General features: G+C 41.7%; 1 protein-coding gene across 5 annotated transcripts in view; it reads left to right on the top strand.

Annotated features, from left to right (window-relative positions):
• Window positions 1-17,029, top strand: part of SEMA5B (semaphorin 5B) — a 266,971-nt gene that overhangs the window by 70,813 nt on the left and 179,129 nt on the right. For 4 of the 5 annotated variants that reach the window (XM_036386655.2, XM_036386654.2, XM_036386658.2 and 1 more), the window contains exons 2-3: window positions 3,749-3,972; window positions 13,267-13,327. The gene's annotated coding sequence lies outside the window, so the exon portion shown is untranslated. The remainder of the gene's footprint in view (window positions 1-3,748; window positions 3,973-13,266; window positions 13,328-17,029) is intronic. The other variant, XM_036386657.2, reaches the window with a different exon arrangement.

Raw genomic sequence — 17,029 nt, 5'->3', positions numbered from 1 at the left:
AAAGGCGCTATGGTAGCACTGTAGAATCCTTCTTGTTTCTCTAGCACCATTTTGTATCTTCATAATATGAAACAAAAACTTAAGTGTGTCGGGGTTGTACAGGTGATGGAGATTTACAGCCTCATGACTTTTGTGCCTGGTCAAAACTGTGTTATAGAAAGCCTGGGGGGAACTCTTCATGGGGTTGTGGGGGGTTTGGGTGCTTCACTCTTCACTGTTTGAGGACAGTGGACACCTCAGAGGTACCTGCTGGAAATCCTACTCTTGTATTCCACTCCTGCTGTTTCCTTGAGGCAGAGCTGACCCCATGGCTGTTGTTACACAGTGGGTGATCTTAAATTCCCGACCTGCAGGGCTTGCTGCTCCAAATGGGCTCTTGGGCTCCTGCCTGCTTACAGCACATTTTAGGAGCATGTCTGAAAACAGTCTTGTCTCTGTGTTGCCAGGAAGGCTTTATGGAAAAAAGACTACAAATGCATACTGCCAGAACCTCACATCTGAGTAAAAGTGAGCCAAATGAGTTTCCAGTGCAAATTTACTGCAATTGGTGAACAGTGCAAGAACTGATACTGATATTTAAATCAGGGATTCTGATACAATAAAGACAAGTGATTAACAAAACTGTTTATCTTTTTGTAGCACAGATATAGAGTTGATAGTTCTTGCTTTATTTTAAATATATTAATAGGCACAAATTGATGAGGTTGCATAGGGATTCCAGCTAACAGTTAATGACTGTCAACTGATGAGTTTTGCAATGTCTGAAAATGAAAGGGTAGCATCCAGTGCATGGAAGTGGTTTCTATTGTTCAAAACAGCTGATCATTACTGTGTTTAAGAAACAGAATTCTCATAAGGATTTGAGCTGCTCAAAATTTGATGCAATTTTTCCAGGACCTAGATAATCATCAGGAAATTAATGTAAAACTGTGATCTCATGTCATTGGGAAAATTAATGGAATAATCTGATGGGCAGAGCTTGCTAGGGATCTAACTGTACACTGGAAAAGAAGTCTTTAGGCCTTGGTCTCTGTCAACAGCAATAGAAGTGGAGAAGACAGTAGATTTTATTCTGTAATTATCTGAAATGAAAATGGGAGGTGTCCTAAAGAGAAATAGAGTAGTATTGCTTTCAGCAAGGAAAATAGGGCAGCCGAAATACTAGCACTGGTTATTACATGCTACTATGGATGTGTGTGTTAGAGAGCTGGCTGAAAGATAAATTTATTCCTGTAAAAACATTGCTTTATAGAGATCTTGTTTGAGCTTTGAGATTTTCATTGGCGAAGTGGAAAATTAGCAGTTGACAGCTACCAGAGATATTCAGATGGAAACCTGGTTGCTAGTCAAGTTTCTTTCCCCAGTGCAAATACAGAACACTGCAGGAAATCATCTGTACTGCTGTGGACATTATTTCCTCTGCAGTACAAGTGAGTCCATTTTTACAATCTGTCCTGTCTCTTGGTTCTGCAGCATCCCTTACTGGATGTATAAGTCACTTTAGCCGCAAACTCTCACTCCAGTTGTGAGATTTCAAGTTTTTGCTTCTAGGTTTCTGTTGCAATCAAAAGTTTGTATGTTGCTTGGAGAACTTGCCATCCCAGTTACTCCCAGATCTTCTCTGCTCTTTGGTGAAAATCAGTAACAAAGTGTTTGTGATGTTCTGTGGAAACAATGGCAGCAGGTGCACTGGCAGTAAATGTCAAAGAAAGACGTGTAAAGGCTGAGGAAAGTAAATGTGAGTTATCAGGAGTCAGCACAAGAGATTTTGGTGCAGTAACTCAATGTTTTTGGCTGGGGATAGTCACAGATTTAATCCAGCTCTCATACGAGACGTTGAAGCAGTTGAACAATAACCTATGAAAGTTATACTGGCAATATTCCAGTGCCATAGGAAAGATAACGCTTCCACAGTGTTTGGCCAAAATATTTTTTGGACCTATATAACACATGACAAATGTTTATCTACTACTGTGTAGCATGTACTGGACCCAGCTACGTAACTGATTCCAGCTTTAGTCCTTTATGCTGTGACATTGAGCTGCTCCTTAGGGTGCAAATGCCAGGTGGTCTTCCCCCAGCAGACCCCATCTGTATCCCTATGTAAAATGGGCAGTGCTTTGTGGGGGAAGTCTTTCCTGTGTTGTTAAATTAAGGACTTACTTAAAATATCCTCCCTCCTTTAAGTAGGTGTCCGTCACATTTTTTTGGGTGAGATACCATAGACTAGTTCTGTGTCTGCTTTGGGTCTGCAGTTGAAGAGAGTAGTTCATCACTGGGGGAAACAAGTCTTTCTATAAGTGTTTATAACTCTTCATTTTATCTGGGCTTGTCAATGTCTGGCAGATTCTCCATCCTTTGTGCCATTCCTCTTCAGCTCACTAACAGAGCCATCATTAGCTCTGCATATAGGGGCAGGCTTGGGATTTCATCACTCTTCTGAAGTTTCCTTCACTCTTTCTTGGGCTTCCTTTGAAATTTATTTTCTATATAGTTGAAAAAGGATGGGTTCTGCCCTGAATCTGGTCTTTGCTCTGCTCTTAGCACTTGTAATTATTGCAGGACTGCACTGACCTGAAGTGAGGCTGCAACTGTGCTTAATGTTTCTGCTTGGAAAAGCATTTATGAGATGCTGGCATGTGCATCTCATTTTGATAGGTTTAATTGTACTGTTTAGAACAATCTGAGGAGATTTATAATTGCTTGTTTTGTAATACAGATACAAAGAATTAAGTAAAGGCTTTATAAGTAATCTCTTTTTTCCTCTAGCCAAAGGAGCACTGTCATGTTTTCATATATCATCTTCTTTAGGGTCAAAGTTTGACTTCTCTCTGAATTTGATAGGCATATATAAGTGCTGCATCTGAGTAGTTCACAGAGGGATTTGGCACTTTGATTTTTAAATGCAGTGCCAAAAGTGTGGACAGAAAAGTGTGGCTTGATTAGAATGGAGCCTATGCAATGACAGGAGGTAAATTTTCAGCAAAAATTACTGTGAGAGGAGACGATGACTTAGGAAACCAATTGCAATTAAAATTGTTGTAACTGAGTTGATACTAGAGGCAGAAAACTGCTTTTGATATTTGCTAGCTAGGCAGAAACTGAGAAAATATGCATTTTCTGAGAACAGAGATATGGAGGAAAGATGGTTTATGTTTAAGGCTCTACACAGGGACTCAGAAAATTGACTTCAGTTCCTTTCCTGGCTGCCTCACAAGATGCCTCTGTAGTCTTGGGGACGATTACAAAGTTTTCACCATATGTTTATGCTGCATCTAGTGATCTGGAGCCCTCATTTTAGTTGGGTTTCATGAAATTCTAGCCTATCAAGTAATATTTACTCACTTGTGCATACCAGAAAGTAAAAATAAATGGTCTTTGGAAAAATTAACCTGAGTTATGTTTACACTGAATAGGGATTCTGTGTCCTGGTCGGTGATGGAAGAAAAGTAGGCCCTTCAGAAATTATGACATATCAGACTCAATGCTCAGACCCAGAATGGGATAATTTTAATTGTTTCAAAAATTTTTGTGAGGAGGGAAAAGGGAGAAGGGGAGATGGTGCTTACCATGAAGTTTATGAGCTATGTTCCCAGGATCTTTGTCACATAACTCAGCAAAGAGGAAGGACATGAAGTAGAGAGATCCTTCCTCAAAGAGGCCTTTGTATCACCATTATTTGTGTCAGCCAAATGCAGACACACTTCTTTTTTAATGGAGGAAAAATGTGCCTTTTTTTTTTAAATAGATAAATCATCCACAAACAAGCTTATGTGAAAATTAGAAGGAAGAAGTCCAAAGAGGCATGCCAGAGAAGGAAGTTTGCAGAGTCCAAGGGATTCAGAGAAGACTGCAGTGGGACTGTCTCTGAGAGGGAGCGTTTACATCACCCATTCTTGACGGGTTTACCTTCTGGGACTCTGACCTTGGACTGCTGCTGGGACATTTGTCTTGGACTTGTCCTCTGGGCTGGTGAGTTAGTGATGGAATGACACATGTCTCTGTTGGGCTGAAACATGATATTTTCAGATGGCTCAGTGTGAGGGGTTTTGGTCTCTGATCATTCTGTCTCCTGCTCCAGTGATGAGAGGATATGTCAAGTAGTTAAAGCACAAATCTGGGAGCTGGAAGACTTGGCCACTGTTCCTGAGGCTGCCACAGCCTATTTGTGACTCTGGAAAAGGCAAAGAATGACAGACATTAGATGCAGCATTTTCCAGTGGCTCAATGACTTAACTCTGCTGTCATTAGACTCAGTGGGACTTTCTCTCTTGACTTTGTTAGGAACCTTATATTTCAGACTGTCTATAAAGCATGTATGTTCCTCTAATCATTTGGTTATAAAAGAAACGTGTGTCTGCTGCAGTGTAGGGAATTGACGCAACTTTTTAGCTGCTGTATAATGGGTGGGAAAATCACACTTGACTAAAAAGGTGGATCACTGCTGCAGACCCTGGTTATATACTACTTCAAATCAAAATAGTGTTGGTGTGTTTTGCTAGAGTTCATTGTTACACAAGAACCTACTATGACAGATAGATGTGATGTAGTATAAGCAGGGGAATGCTGAGTGGAAATTGATTAGTTTGGTCCTAGAATATATCCCACAAAAACTCAACAGATTTTCCACAGAAGCACTACAAGAAGGTACTATTTATAGTTTGTGCTTATTTTGTGCTGTCTGAAACTAGGAAGAGTTTCCACTTTGGAAAGGTTGTAGTTTAAGTTTGGAAAATGGAAAGGCATTTTTGAATTCCTTATTTAAAATAATTTTTTTTTATTCTAACAGAAATATAAAATATTTTTGTCTGATTTTAGTAGAATGATGGACCCAACACAGAGTTTTCCAGAACAACTGATCTGGTCCAATCATGTTGATTCGTTTCCCTTTGGTCTGTCTGGTAAAGACATATGGGTCCAGAAGATGTTTTTCCAGGGGAAGTGTCAGTTTCAGTCCTGCAGACAGCTCCCAGGCTGGGAGTCCTCTGAAAGAGAGGAGACATGAAGGAGGCTGCAGGAATCAATCAATCAAGTGATGCCATTAGCAGACAGCAGTCTGCAGAGACGTGTTCAGAAAGCCCCAGAAATCCCAGATACACTATTCTTTTGCAGGTTGCTATACTGAGCATAGACTTGGTCATCTCACAAGGGAGAATGGGATCATATGGCCTAACTCTGCTGCTGGACAAAAATACACATCCAAAGGGAATGAGTGCCACAGTGCCTAGAGAAAAAAAGGGATAGTCATGTGCTCCTTAGGCTCCAGAGGCTTGCTCAAGCAAGTCTCTCCTGTACCCTGGGCAGTCTAGGGGCAGAGGAATGTTATTTTATTGAGAACTGTTTGATTGCATATGAGGGATCCTAAAAGCCCTGTGAGTTTGATCCTAAAATTTGCTTGTACTTCCAGTGTTTGGTTTGTGGGCTGGCTGTGCACTGGCCTGTAAAAGCTCTGGCCCTGTTGCTGTTTTGCCCATGTCCTGCAGCGTGAGCTGGTGGGAAGCCGAGCAGTGACAGGACCAGCAGCAGAGGCTTGGTCCCTTCACATCTCTTCTTTGAAAGACCTGGCAAAACCAAAAGACTGGATGTGTCACTATCAACAGATAAGCTTTAATCAGAAAAGAGTCATGTTGGAGATTTCCTGGGCAGAGTTGCTCTCAGTATCCTGGCTCTGGCTAAGAAACAATGCGAAAGGTGAACTTGGCTCAGTGGCTTTTACTTCTTTGATCTTCCTTGCCCAGAGTGGTACCTTCTGCGCCAGAATGGTGCAGCTGTACTCATTGGAGGAAGAATAGGAATTTTATTTCACTAAAAATGTTTGCAGTCATTTCCTGTCTCTCCTTGAATTCTTTTCATATTCGTATTCACGGATTTAGTGCTAATGAGAACAATAACTATATGTTAAAAAGATCACCTGTCCCTTAAAAGGTCTCTTGGAGTACCCAAAGGGGGGGAAAAAAAGTAATGAACAACAGCTCCCTCTGAATTTTTGACTCATCTAATCACCTATATTAATCTTAGTGATTTAATTAATCTTAAAAAATTCTTAGTGTTAAGAAAAGTGTGTAGGTTGGCGTGACCATCCAGGACATTCTGTCTGGCTCCATGACTTACCCTGCCTTGCCTGTGTATCCAGTGTGCTCCGGTGTGGGATTATGCTCTGTCCTCAGGTGCCTGCCATACTCAATGCTGTGTAATCAGACTGAATTCAGGACTAGTGTTGGCTATGACAGACGACTGTTGCCAAGCAGCTGTAGGTCTAGTTTAGGCCTTTTAGGATCAAACTTTCATCTCCAATTTAACTCTACTGAAGGAAAGAGTTTATCTTTCACAGCTATTGAAAGTAGGACCTAGAGCTAAGTATTGTCTTCAAGCACTATCCTGGGCCCTGCCTCTGTGACCTTCCATGGATATGTACATGGTTTTGGTGACAGTCTGAAGTTAATAGTCATGTCTGTGTATGGAAAAGGCAGGAATGAAAATAATGCCTAACTTCAGGTTGTTCTTGCAAGCAATGAGGAATTGTGTCTGGGAAGCATTGGCTGGTAAGTTGGGGTTTCCCCCTTCCCCCAGCTGTGCCACTGGTCTGCTGTAAAATCCTTTGCAAATCATTCACCTTCTCTGAAGGCTCAGTTTAGCTTTTGTGCAGCAGGAACAATGATTCCTTTCAGCTCTGCATCCACAGTGGTGATTGCATGGGGCTAACGAGCAGTAATGCAGCCTTCAGGGAGCTGCAGTGCTGAAGCCACTCTAGCGAGTGTTTTGTGCTAGGAGAAGAATAGATCCTTAAAATATTTAATCAACAATCACTGGGTATATATACCCCCACTTCTGGATTAAATACTCTTAGTGATTTAGGGGTCTATTATGTCTTTTCCTCTTTTGTTTATCTCCTGCTCTCATCAATCAGAGCTTCACTTAGGACCATGATAAAGCACTTTAACCATGCCTTTACTGGCTATAGTTGTTAGAAAATCTTCTGCATATTTTTAATAGTTTTAAAATAGTGATTTCATTCTCACTTTCTGAAATATCTTGACTTTTTTTAAAGGGAAAGAATAATGAATTTCCGTATGTGTTATACCTTGTAAAAAGATTATCTCCATTTGCTCTTTTTAGAAACTTTTCAGAAGGGAAGGCACTGTCCCAATGCACAGAAGCAATTTTTCTTTTCAATGGATCCTGTGACTCAAATCTAAACCTTTGCTCTCAGAGGAACACTTTTCAAATGTTTACTTAATGCTTGATTCCTGATAGGCAGTCTGGAGAAAAAAACAGATGAGGTGTTACTCCTGAAAGTTATACTGCTTTATATTGTTTGAAAGGCAGAGATTGAACTGATTTGTCTAGCAGCTTGCCTTTTCTCAGCTGGGGGAAAAAGGTTCCTTTGTAGCTCAGGCTTTTATCAACAGTCCAATAAAAGTGTTTTATATATATACATAAAAAAATCATACAACATATAAAGCCTTTTATCTTGATGGCTCCAAAATAGTTGACAAATTTGTCAAGTAATTTGTCAGCTACTTCCCAGCAAAGTTATCTCTTACTCCAGAAAGTTATCACGGAGGTATTTCTATGGTAGGTGAAATTATTCTTGCTACTGATAGCTTTGAAATAACAATCAGACTTGTAATGCATGCATTACAAAATTTTAATCTACAAATTTTAGAATGTTTTCCTAGGCCTTTTTCCTAGCTGAAACAGGTTGTTGTGGATGGGCAAAAACTGCATGAACTGATGGGGATGCCTGCTCCTCTGTGGTACCTCCAGACCCATCCCAGGCTTGGAGAGGACCCTCTGGGCAAGAAGTGAGTTGTCTTCAAGGGCCTTGTGAAGTTCTTCAGAGCAATTTGCCCTTTACCTCACCAGTGACACCATGACCTTCCATGGCCACTATTCCATATAAGCCTTATATATCAGCAGCGTTTGCCTCTTCTGGCAGGGCTCTGGATACACATCCCACATGCACGCACGCTCTGCATCTGTGAGGCTTCACCAGAGGATCCCTTGGCTCCCGAACCTTTCCCCTGTGCAAGTTGTTGGCTACCTCACGAGCAAGCTGGTTGCAAGGTGGCTGAGGTTTCGTGAAGGGATCCATAGCAGGAGTGTGCTAATGGACTCAAGTGCTATTTATTGGCTCCAGTGGATTTCGCTGTGCCCTTGGCGCGTCCGTGCTTCCTGTATGAAACTTGGCTGAAGGAGCCAGAACTGCAAGACATCATCCCAAATTCCAGCTGGGATGCGTAACTTGGCTACATGACACTCTCCCCTCTTTACCCCCCTTAACTACTTCCCATGTTAAATAGTTTCTCAGGACTCAAAGGGGAAAGAGGAAATAATCGCCAGGCCAATGATTCTCATAAGTAGAAAAGTTGCATAAATAAATTAGCAATGATTAATAGGAAGAAATTGTCACTTGTCTCACTTGCCTGGAAGCTGTAGCTTGCTGAAATGACAGTCTTGGTGTCGAGGGGTTGGGATGCAGAGAGTGAGTGATGGGGGTAGGGATTTATTTTATATATATTTTCAAATTGAAAAAAAAATGTGTGATTTATTTTCCTTTGCTGCAGCTTGCTCCACATTTTCAGTTTTACATTAATAGCTGTGGGAACAGCAGTTCTTACTGCCATATACTTTAGCTATTAACACTGTGTCTGGTTTGACAGTACATCTCTCAATTTATTTTTTTTATTCCCTTGTGATCATAAAATATGTATCAGCCTTCCTTTCTAATCTCCTTTGGCATGTCCAGCTAGCTATTTTGTATCTTTTCTCTGTTTGAATTTGATTTTTCTAGCAACATATACTTAATCAGAAAAAAGAAACCCTCTATTAAAACTCCCTTTTTTAAAAATTTGAAGCCTGATTGAATTCATATATAATGGAATGATTTCTCTAGTAACCCCTAACAGCTTTCTACCCAAAATGTTTGCTTCACTGATATTTTAATTGCTGTAATAATCAGCATTCTGAGTACGAGGTCTTTCCTCTAGCTCAGTAAATCCATACTGGCTGAGTAAAGCATGTCTGTGATTTATGTGCAGATAAACAGCTTTGGATCCTATCCAATCACTTCATCAGTTTTAATTCGGCTGCCTAATCAGTAGCAAACAGAAGGATTGCTTTTTGCTGGTTTGGTTGTTGGGGGTTTTTTGCTTTATTTTGTTTTTAACAGAGTTGGGGGTGTTAATACAGGGTTTGGCATGTTCTCCAGAATGGCACAAATAGCTCCCCATTTCTCATCATCTTTGTGTCAAAATCAGCTGTAACTTTCTGAAAGAGTTTCTAAGAAGGGGATGAGATGCCAAGCTGTGCCTTTGGGCTTTCGGTGGTATCTAAGGAACCAGGCAGATATGCAGTCTGAACAGAGAGTCTGCTCTTATCTCATGGTTTATAAAGGACTTCCCTCAGATGCCTGAGAAAAGTGGAAGAAGCAGATTTTGTTTACTCTCTGTGTTTAGGGGTTGATGCCTTCAAAATCATTTCCACAGCAATTATTATACTGCAGTTGCTGTTTACTACGGGCAAAGTGTAAGGGTCCTGGGAGGGTCCTGGGAGGTACAGGGGGCACTGTGGGGTGCAGCTGTGCGGGAGTGGGACAGCAGAGCCCACTCCCACTTTGCACCCTCAGCCTTTTGCTTGCTGCACAAGCCAGAGGGCTCCAGATGATTCCAGACAGGCTCTTTGAGATTAAGGCTCGTGACCAGAGTTCCTGACCTCATTTTTGTCTAAAATAACCTAAGCAAATGCCTGTTAAGGTTAAAACATTGCACCATTTACATTATCATCTATTAGTGCCATGTGTCAAGAGGTGAAGCATTCTCTGATTTATAAGCAGCCTCTGAAGGATTACAGAGAGTAGCCCCATTCTGGACATCAGATCCAGGGCATGCAATACCATCTGTAATAACAAAGCTTGCCTAAAGAGCTTAGAATGGTTTGAGTAGTAAACCATGGCTGTGTGTCTATGAACCTTGTCAGCTCTCCTGGCTGCTTCATTTCAGTGTGTAACTATGCCTGGCCGCTCCATTTACACTGGGAAACTGCAAGAGGTATTAGTAGCTCTTCCTCTGCATCTGCTTTTTTCCTGTTTCATAGCAGCACTTGCTATACAAGCAAGGAGCAGACTTGGGAAAGCTGAGCTAGGCTGTGTGGGTACCATTGGAGTGTGGGAAGGGGGACGCTGGCATTGCTGCTGTGTCTTCTTGGGGGTTCACATCATAACCCAGTTGATACATGCCACCTTTTTTCCATGTCAGGGTAAACCCTCCCGGCTCTGTGTAAAATTTCACTCTTACCAAGGATCCAGTCAACTTTTTGGCTCAGCCTTAATATTTTCCACACACCCATAGCTGTAGGCTTTAAATAGACTTTTGAATCATCATGAAATTCAGAGAATTAGGCTGGGCTGGAGGGAAGGGCAGGGCACTGGATATGTGGCATTTTGGGATCAGTTCTCTGATCCCAATGTGGGTGTCCCAAGGGACCTTGGGTGAGGTGTGTAATTCATCTGCTGTGTTAGATTTTTTATAGCTTGCAAAAGGGCAATTAAACCTTGTTGCCTTTGACTGACAATGAAGAGATAATAAAACCCATTAATAAAGAGAAAGCATTTAGACCCAGTGGTGGTTCTGGTACAGCTCCACATCCACTAACAGCACTTACTGGGCTATAAAAACCAGAGCTTGAAGAGTTCTCAAAAATTATTTGGCAACATGTGTGGAGGGGGAAGTTTGGCCATTATACTGTTGTTTATATTATGTTGCTTCTTTTTAACTGATGACAGCCTGTGGAGGGACTACCAGGCTTGGGATTCTCCTGGCTTTGACTGAGCACAATCTATAGCTTTGGTTCTCTTAAACTTAACAGGAGCTCTGAGCATTCCTGTTAAAATTGATGGGAAATCAACTTCAAGAGTCCTGAAAGATGAAGACTATCCCATCTGTCTATCTGCTGCTTTAATGGAGAGATGAGAAAGGTTTCATGCCGTAACCCGGCAGGGAATTCAAATGTCTGAGAAGAAATTTCAGGAGAAGGCTCAGTGTCTTGCAGATCAAAGGGTTCATTTAGGGAATCCTCTATTCTCTAGCCAAAGGGGAGCTATTATGTTTAGAGAGGCAGTGTGCAGACCAGAATTCTTCTGCCGATGAAACTTTGAGTTTGTGCTGTCCAGTGGCTTTCTGTATAGGAAAGACTACCTGCCAGTCCTGGAGGTTTGAGCTAACAGATGGATCTTGTTTTCTCACAAGCTGGTGTGCTGGGCTCTGATGTGCCTCCTGGGATATCACCAAAGGAGCATTTCCACTGTCACCATTTTAAAGAAGCAGGAGTTATCTGACAGTGAAGACTGAGTCCTTTTGGCGGGTGCTCTATCACCCCTGGGCTCCTTTGGGTGTCCCACCTTCAGGATTCAGCCCTGGCAGAACAGCTGCAGAAATGTTCTCATCTTCATCCCTTTCCTATGATTTCTTCCATGAGGAAAAGACTGATAGGAGAAAGAAGGAAATGTGAAGACTCTGTATGCATGTTAGTCTTAATGTTGAAAGAGAGGACTGTGAGACTTTTCTGGCTTATGGAAATGTGATGAATGAGGTTTCTTGAAGGAAACAATTGCTTCAGTCCTCTCAGTGAACCTGCGTGACTGGTTCCTCTGTTTCTTCAGTTTGGTTTTTTTCAGATGGTGCTACATTTATCATGTCTTTCCTTTATAATGTTTTTTTTTCCTATTTTCCCTTTTTACCCTCCCTTTCCCTTTTTCTCTTTCACTTCTCCTGATTCATACTGTATAGAAGCCATTGTTCAAAAAATAATTACCAGGGTGGTAAGAAGTCTGCCTATGGCTAAAGCCTGATGGCCTGTCCCTCAAGCAGCACCTTAACCTACAGAAGCCCTCTGGCATTATATAGAATTTTGTCAGATCAGATACTAGTTTCCCTGGAAAAAGCATTTTGTCTTTTTAGTATCTCTGCTCCTTGTCTATGATGTAGCGTTAGCAGCATGTGCTCCTTCTCAGGAGCACAGTGAGGAAAAACCCATCTGGTTTGTGAATGCTCAGACATTGCTCTAATGGAAGCCATGTAAATAACTAGATAAATTATTTCATTGAGCTTGTCTGTTGAGCATAATGGGTAGCAGGGTCAGAATCTCTTCACAGTGATTCATTTCTTACTGGCTGAGTGGGATTTGTGTTCACAAGCCATTGTACAGAAATGTCCTCCAATTTTTACTGTCTCTGTCTTTTCCCTGCCTACAGTTTTAGCTCTTTGATCTCTTGCTGGTGAGCTCCAGGGAGCAGAGACTACCACAGCCAATGTCTGCACTGTGCTCAATGCAAAGAGTTCAGGCACAGGATAGGCTTTTTGGTGCTGCCATAACTAAAGGATAAATTTGTACTAACTAATCTACAATTTCTTAGAATTTCTCATAATTTTTGCCTTTTTACTTTCTGGAGACTGTTGTGGGGTTTGGATAAGATATGAGGGTGAAAACAGTGAGAACAACCTTTCAGATGTGGGTTTCTTGAGCAAATGTGTTCATTCTGAGCTTTGCTTTTGGTGTTTCAAAGAGGGGATTTATGGCTCACAGCCAGTGTAGAGGCTCTCTGCCCTGCCACGCCTGCTGTGAGACTGGGAGCAAATCGTGTAGGCTGCACTCACACAGCATCTGGCTGCAGCTCCTGCATTTACTTGAGCAATTCAAATAATTCCTGACTAATCTGAACACATCTGTAGTTCAACTGGCAGAATGGAAGGTGCAATGAACACCAGGAGGAGTGAATGATGGGGCAGGGTGATGGATGGTGGGGACAGGAGTGTTCCCAAAGAGAACATTTCAGTGAGGAGTAAGATATGAGTTCACAGCTTATATTTCTCACTGGTGCAAATCTCCCACTTGGAAACTGAGACAAGAATGATTCCTTGTCTCTTCTGTGAGGATGAAGCATTTAGGATTATGAAAAGTTCAGAGAGGGCTGCAAAACTTCTCAGTCGGATTGATTGTGTTAAAATATTTATTGTTTCCACAAACATTTTCTGCTACCCAATCTATGGGCTAGGATTTTTTGCAGAAAACAAATAATTGTAGCTAAAGCTAGTTTTGAAGCAACCTTCAGGTAAGCATTAAGGAAAAAATTTTACATTGCTTTGTGGTTTAACTTAAATAATATTTTCATTACATTTGATTTCCAAACAATGTCAAATTTCTCCCCTATCTGTTAGAAGATGTAGTTAGAAATATCCACTAAAAACTGGTTTTCTGGTGTTTCCACAGGTCACTTAAGATTCTTCCCGGAGCATGACTTCGAATATGACACTTCAGTAATGCAGAAGCTGTAAGTAAATAATATCTTGTTTTGAAGGCCTTGTTTAAGAGCTGTGTTTACACTCTCTCCAGAGCTTTGCTAGAACTCATCTTTGCTAGACCCTGTCTACCTCACAACAAGCTTGTAGGGAAGTCACTGAGAGCAGACATGGTTTCAAAGTCAATCGTGCCATTTTAGATGCTTTGCTTTATCAGCTTCTTGTTTAATCTAAGAACTCCAGTAATGGTTGCCTAATCTGCAGGAAGAAAGCCCAAGACATTGTCAGTATTGCAGGAAATGTCACAAGCAGACAAAATTAAAAATATCTCATTAGCAGTGAGCAGTGAATAAAGTGCAGTGATACATTACCAAAAGCTGGCATGCCATAGGTTCCCAGGCACAGAACCTTCCTTTGCTCGTGATGCTAATTAAAAAGGCCTACTAGAAACTGAACAAATGAACCCTAGAGGCTGCTGACCTGGTCATGTATTTGTTGGCCTTTGGTGACTTGATGTCAGAGTTTAGTATCCTAAAAGTCTTATCGCAGAGATATTTCACATTGATATATGCAATCACAGAGATTGCTTTTGGGCAATTTCTGGTTGTGAATGCATGAAAAGAATACAGTTTCCTTCTCCTTCTCAACTTTTTCCATCTTTTTCAAAGGCGAATTAGTAATGTGCTAATTTTGGTATCTCTTTTCTGAATTCTGCATTGTTTTTCCTAATCAATTCTCTCTGATCTGCTCAATCTCTATTTAATTCAGTCAGCCACTCAACATCCAAACCTTTTGTAATAAAGAGAGTGCTAATTTTTCCATTTATTTCAATTGTCTTTCATCAGGTGTTATCATATAACTCAATCATCTGGCATTGGAATTTGTAATTTAATCAATAAAGGAGGCCATTTTCCTCAAGAAGATCAAGGAAGAAAGATCTTGAGGAAAATGCACAGTGAAAGGAAGATGAAGAACAAAAAAGGGTGATAGGAACTGTGGTTGGCATTTAATAGCTGCACACCTTGGTGGCTATACTTGCCTGGCAAGTAGCAAGCAAAAGAGGTATCACTACTTTAAAATTAATGGGTATAATGATTTTGCCTGTGCACTCATCTTGAAAAATCTAGAGGGACAATCATGGATAATACTTAAGTTGCTATGACAAGCATCTTGCACCATCTCCAGGTGTTGGCAACCCCATAGATGAGCAGTACAGTTCACAGGAGCAGTTTGATATCAAGAGAGACATTAAGAAAGAAACTTTGCTGTGTGAGCCCCTCCAGCCTTCCTGCTCACATGGTTTTTTATTGTGTTGCTGTTGCTTTAGATAAGGGCAGAGGAGGGATGATCTGCAGCCTCCCTTGATGTGATCACTGAGGGGCCCAAGGTTTTGCAGCACAGGGATGTCCCTGCCCACACTAAAAGGTGGCTGTGGCCTGTGAACCTGCTCAGTCCCTGCCTCTGCCTTTGCTTGCAGGGCTTCTGCAGCCCCAAGGGTGTGCTTGGTACTGTGCTCTGCTGGCAGGATGAGGGGATGGCTGTTCACTGCTAGCAGTGAGAGCTGTTCTGGCTTCCTGCCCTGGCCCATCTGAAAGAGCATCTCTGCTAGTTCTGCCAGGGGTGTGCATTTTGCCCTGTGGTGAGGTTTGTTTTACATTCAGCCCCTGGAAGACAACATGTCTTTTGCACACTGCCGAGCAGCTTTGAGAAGGCCTGGCTGGGAGATTGAATGCCCCATTGGAGAAGTGTAGGTAGAGTTTGTGGTAATTGGGAGTGGGGCTGTGGTGAGCCTCATCCCCAATGGGTACAGCTGTGAGAAGCAGGTGAACAGCACTGAAGGTAATGAGCCATGGAGTGCCCAGGGGCACTGACCAACCACCAAAGGGAACAGAGGGCACACAGGTGCAATGCATCAACATGAGGGGTATAAAAGGTTGGGCTAAAGAGCAAGAAGAAGATGCTTGTAGACTTCTGAAGTAGTATGGTGTTACTCTGTTTGGGTCAATGCTTAAAGCTCTCTGAAATTGTATGGTAATACTCTGTATCATAGCTGTCTCAGCTGTGGCACGTGCTGTGGCAGAGAAGCACTTCTGCTGGGCCACAGCTGGGAGTCTTTCCTTGGCCACTTGACTTCACAGTGGGATTACCCAGGCAGGTCTCAAATATCAGGCCGCTGTAGAGTCAGCCATGGTTTTGCTGATAAATTGCTTATAAGTATTATGGCCTCAACTTGGCAAAGTCTGCAAAACACAAGATGAAAGATATCAAAACTCTTCATTCAGGAAACGTTGCTATTTAAAATTATAGTAAATCATTTGGTGTTTAAGGCACATCACTGCTCCTTTGCTTATGTCTCTCACGAGCTCTGGTTGCTAGTGCTATAGATGCATTTTCTGCAAATCTAACATTGAGCCAGCCATTGAAACACCCATCTTGTGGGATATTTAGAACAGGTCTTTTAGTTGAAGCAGCCATCTTAGTAAAAAAGACTTAATGGTACAACATTTTGGGGAACTTTTAATATGTGGTGTTTGGCATTTCTCTTGAAGATTTTAGTGCTCCCCTTGAGTGCTACTCCAAATTGAATAAACAGGTATTTTGAGAGTCTTCAGGTGCTTATTTTCAACCTTCATTGACAAACTTTTCCTGTGGTAAGCACAGGAGAATCAAGCGTAGAGCTCTACAGTAAATAATCTTACTTCCCCATCCCTTCCATCCCCAGCAACACCCTAAGCACTCTACAGTAGAAGCTGTCTCTTAATGGGTACAGGGTCTTAGCTCAGGGTTTATTAAATAATGAACTTCATTGATTGAAAAATGCCTGGACAAGGATTTCATTGGAAGGAGCTGCCCATGGAGGTGGTGGAGTCACCATCTCTGAAGGTCTTCAAGAAATGACTGGATGTGGCCCTCAGTGCCATAGTCTGGTTGACAAGTTGGAGGTCAGTCAAAGGTTGGACTCGATGATCTCAGAGGTCTTTTTCAACTTAAATGATTCTGTGTGAGTTGGTGAAATGAAATGGAGATGAAATTGAAATGGCTTGGTCCTATATTCTCAGCCACTCTTGAATTCAAGTCCTGCTCCTGTTTAGCACAGTTGTACCAGAAAGTTTTGGACAAGGAACATGTGGAGTGTGCTAATCAGACAGCTACAAAATCTACAGAACTGCAACTAGATGACAAATCACTCCCTCTGTCCCTGGAAACTTATATGAGCAATATTGTAAATATTGTTCATCTTTTTTTCATAAACCTGTGTTTTGAGTCTATTCTCCAACCTTTCAATGGTGCCAAAGGATTACCAAACATGCACCATATGATCTCTGGTTCCCTTCTTGTGCACTCCAAATAATGTCATCAAGGCTGGTGCTGGTCTGCCTGTTGTGTTTGGCCAAACATGAGAGCAGAGTTTCCAAGGAGTAGCTTAATGTGTTGTATTTGAAGATTGACTTTTGGAGCAATGACTCTTTGACTGGCCAAAGCAATCAGTGCTTTGCCCAGCCAGCAGCCCAGAGAATCCAGGTCTAAGAAGCTTTCTGATGAGAACTGTGGCTGAAGACATTTCTTGGGGTTAATTTAACACTCAAGAGCTCAGAGCTTTGTGGAGCTGGAGCATCTTCAGAAGTAAGCAATGGCACATGCAGATTGCTGCTCTGTCCTTCCCACAGTAATGTCTTCCTCTTTTCACCTAAAAAAGAGAAAATTATGAAATATACTTTAGTCCTGCTTTGTAG

The sequence above is a fragment of the Molothrus ater genome, chromosome 7 (genome assembly GCF_012460135.2).
Source record: "Molothrus ater isolate BHLD 08-10-18 breed brown headed cowbird chromosome 7, BPBGC_Mater_1.1, whole genome shotgun sequence".
In the NCBI taxonomy this organism is placed as follows: domain Eukaryota; kingdom Metazoa; phylum Chordata; class Aves; order Passeriformes; family Icteridae; genus Molothrus; species Molothrus ater.
Note: the sequence above shows the minus strand (reverse complement) of the source record. Positions and strands in the feature narration are given on the sequence as shown.